The sequence below is a fragment of the Echinops telfairi genome, unplaced genomic scaffold, assembly GCF_000313985.2.
Source record: "Echinops telfairi isolate 266 unplaced genomic scaffold, ASM31398v2 ScPeMD7_6;HRSCAF=24_1, whole genome shotgun sequence".
Taxonomy (NCBI): Eukaryota; Metazoa; Chordata; class Mammalia; order Afrosoricida; family Tenrecidae; genus Echinops; species Echinops telfairi.
In genome coordinates this window covers 10,155,275-10,159,820 of record NW_022103903.1, presented here as the reverse complement: position 1 = coordinate 10,159,820, position 4,546 = coordinate 10,155,275, and positions in this window count along the sequence as shown.

The window sequence follows — 4,546 nt, the reverse complement described above, 5'->3', positions numbered from 1 at the left end:
CAACATCAAGCCACTGACAAAGAACAAATTAAAATATACCAAGAAAGAAAAGCTTGTGTTTTCCAGTCTAGCCTGTTGGGGCACCATGCCCTGTCCCCAATGTCCACCCTCATCATTCCCTGGGGATCTTGCTACTCCCCTCCCCTGCTGTTCTGCTGCACTCGTCCAGGTCTTTGCCTCAGTATGGCGGGGTCAGATCAGGTGCAATTCCCACACTGTGTCACTGGTGTTGTCCCCTGAAGGGTCATGGGTCAGTGAGGGGCATCATGTCTCATAGTGGGGCTGGCCATGTGGTCCTCTCTATGGACTGGCTGCTCTATTTGGGGTCATTGTCCTCAAGGCCTGGTGGGCCAGGATGTGCTCCAGTCTCTCGTCCTCCCCCATCATCTGTTCCTGTGTGCACTAGTCAGATATATCCTTCTCCCGAAGCTGCAGATTCAGTGCCATCCTTTGAAATAAATTCTTCTCAGGGGAGGGGCAGGCATCCACTTAGTATTTGGGGCTGGGACCACCCCCCAAGACCTCTCTACTGATTCCCTACGCTGCGGTGGCATGTTGTCTTCACACCTTGGAGCACTGGGTTGAAGTTTGGTCCCTTTTCCTGTGGAGATATAAACAATACCCTCCCCTTGCCAGGGTTAGCGCCCCGTGCCCCTGATACCTATTTCTTCCTTATTTTCATCATTTTTTTTTTGTTCCCTTTCCCCACCTCCTCCCCAGTTGTCTACCATGTGCATCCCTGCATTTGATCTGGTCCCTTCCATACTACCTGGTCCTCACCCCAAGAATGTTTGTATATAGTAGCTTTTTCCCTATGCCTCTTTTGCATTTTTTTTTCTTTTTCGCTTACCTCAGCAGACTCATCTGTCAATATTACAACTAAACTCTTGAATTCTTTCCGTTTCAGTTATTCTGAGTGTGTTCTTCATTTTGATCTTATAATTCTTGGTCTTTGCACATTTCATTACAATATTTTGTTTTCTGGAGCTGCCCTTTGTACTTTTCTCTTTGACTTCATCCTTTCTCCCATTTATTTTAGCTACTCTCTGATTAAGAGCACATAATCTCCGATTACAGGTCCTCTTCTGCCATCTACTTTGGTCTTCTCTTTTTTTCCAAATGTTTCGTGACCTTTTGCTTTCTTCATGAATGAGTATATTGATGTCCTCCCACAGCACCTCAGGTCTTCTGTCATTAATGTTCAATATATTAAATTTCTTCATTTAAAAAAACACATTTTATTGGGCATTCTTAATAGCTCTTATAGCATTTCATACATCAATTGTATCAAGTGTATTAGTACATATGTTGCCATCATAATTTCCAAAACATTTTCTACTTGAACCCTTGCTATAAGCTCCTCTTTTTCCCCTCTGCCGCCCCACCCTCATGAATCCTTGATCAATTATATATTGTTATTATTATTTTGTATCTTACACTGTCAATTGTCTCCCTTCACCCACATTTCTGTTATTCCTCCTCTTTGAGGGGTGGGGGCATGGGGGGGGGGCATGCTATATATCGAATCTTGTGGTGGGTTCCCCCTTTATCACCCTTCCCCCTCCATGACTATCTCCCCACACTCACGATATCGCTACTCTCACTAATGTTCCTGAGGGGTTTATCTGTCCTGAATTCCATGTGTTTAGAGCTCTTATCTGTACCAATGTGTGCTGTCTGGTCTAGTCAGATCAAATACGTTCTTAAGATGTTCTCTAAAAGCTGGTTGCATGCCTCAAGATCTCCAGCTTCCTTTCTATCACCAATTTCATATTTCCCAACTACTGTTCCTTCCTGTTTGTTTCCAAGTTTTGCATTCAAATCGCCAATAATTATCAATGCATCTTGATTGCAAAGTTTCATCAATTTCAGACTGAAGAAGTTGGTAGAAATATTCAGTGTCTTCATCACTACTATTTGTGGCTGGTGCATAAATTTGAATAGTAGGTATATTGATTGGATTTCCTTGAAAGTGGAGTGATGTCGTGTATCACAGACATTGCACTCCATGATGGATTTTGCAACATCCTTTGACAATGAATGCCATGCTATTTCTCTTGATTGTGTTATTCTTGGCACAGTAAACTATATGATTTTCTGTTTCAAATTATCCAATGCCCATCCATTTTACCCCACTAATGCCTATATATCTTTATTTATGCATTTCATTTCATTTTTAATGACTTCTAATTTCCCTGGATGACGACATCACACATTGCACGTTCTGATCATTAGCAGATGCTTGCAGCGGTTTCTCCTAACCAAGAATTGTGCCTCTTCACCAAAGGAAGATCCTGAAGGCTCCACTCCAACACATTTTACCCGACTCCATTCACCAAGGTCAACTTCACTCTGAGAAAGCAGCTGCTCCTCAGTCACATGTCCCGTGCCCTTGGACCCAAGAGGTCCATCCTCCTGCACTATCTCCAGCAATGCTCCCTTCCATTCATTATGCTTTCGATATCGGACAGTGTTTTGAAACTATGAATAAGGTTTTCAGTGGCATCTTCCTGTTAAGTTGCGGGGGGCAGGTGGGGTGGCCGGTGAGTCCTTCACTGTCTGTTCTTACACTGAAAGCTCTGCTGAAACATGTTCACTTTGTGTGATCCTGAGACATTTGAAATACTAGTGACGTAACTTCCAGCATGACAACAACACACAAGCCAACACAGGATGACAAACTGAGAGAAGTAGGCCTACTCACAAATCAACTTTACTTCAGGGTTATGTATAAAAATGATTTACCCCCGTTGCTTTTAACTTCTCCACTCTTTTCAGTGTCTTCTCTCACTTCCATCAAAAAATGACAGTTTTCTTAATTGGTGAAAAAAAATCCACTTGCAGTCTCTGTCAAAAAGCTGAGCATCCTGTAGGAAGATTCAGTCCACCTTCTCCAGCCAGATATTTGACTTGTAAAAGTGTCCCCTAGTTGTTGTTGTTGTTGTTAAGTATCACATGGTTGGTTCGCTCTCATAGTGTTATTCTGTGCAATAGAAAGAAACCTTCCTTGGCCCTGCGGCATCCACCGCGGTGGCTATGTTTGAGTGCATGGTTGTCTCAGGTGCCACTAAATCAGCTCCGATTCCACTCGATGCTGTGTGCAACGGAATGGAATGCGTCACACCCCTGTGTGCATCAATCCTCACAATTCATTTTATATTTTAGTTCAAGGTTGAAGCCACTGTGTTATCTGTCTCCCTGAGGATCTTCCTCTCTTTGCTGATCTTCTACCAAGCCTGTTGCTTTTTTCCAAAGGCTGCAGTTAGTTGGAAGGCAAACAATTTAAAGTTATAACAATCAATATAATAATCTAGGCTAATTTATGCTTTAGCTAAAATATTTCCTCCCCCCAACTAAATCTCAATGATATCAAAAACCATTACTCACTTTTTACTCACACTGCAGCTCAATGTAGTTTCACAGGAAGCCCTGCCCATCATTGTCTCTAAGGGACCAGTGGAACATCAGCTTATGATCTATAATAGATGGGGAGCATCATGTTTCACTGTGCAAAAGTAAAGAAGTGAAGTGAACTGGGTACTAAGACTTTGTAAACTTTGGTCTGAGCAGCACTTCCACTCAAATGCCATTGGATAGAGTATTTCCAAGGTCAACTTCAAACAGTGGAGCAATGGTGTTCCTACCATTTGAACAAAAGGAGGCAAAAGACAATAGCACATATATTTTTACTAGAAAACACAAAACAACTTATGGGTGCCATATTGCTTCATATCACGCAGTGTATATCCATACATGGAAGTCTTAGAAATGCTCCTTGTTTTCATGAATGTATTCTTAAATCAACCCCAGCCTCTTGCTCTCTGCTCCACTTCTGGGTCTGAGAGCCTTCTGAATTCCATGGCCAAGGCTCCTGGCCCCATGGTGACCCCTTTAGATTGTCTATGGAATTCTACTCTTCTGATGTTTTTTACTGAGGTGCCTAGGGAGAAAGTTTACCCTGCCTTCACTACTTTCATTGCCTATAGTAGGTCTTGTCTACCCCACTACTTCTGAATCCTGGTTGCTGGAGTGAGACAGGGTAAAGCTATTCTAACTGCCTATAGGGATTGATTAATTAACTTTAAAAAGTTAATCACCCAGAAGCAGATCCAGGTGTTATAAAGCCCACTAGGAAGGATTTATGGACAAAGAAAACACAATTTTGGATCATACCTTGTGTGAACGTGAATATGTAGAATGAGAAAGGAAATCACCTGAGACAAATTTTGAAAAACTGATAAATACCCCGAACAAAAAATTCAGAATAAGGATGTAAAAATGTCTTGATTAACTGCTTAAGACAATATACTATACATACCACTTTTCTAACACCTAGTTTTATTCTCTACACATTTAGGTGTAAAACACCTAGTTTTATTCTCTACACTATAGGTCTCAGAAAAGCTATAGTGCATGCTTACAGAGACATATGACCCCAGCCCTTGTGAGATAATGCAGTGAGGGAAGAAGCGTTCCTTGAATCATACATGGAAGTGCCTGGAAATTCCATGAACATATCCTACTAAATGGAAATATATATATATAT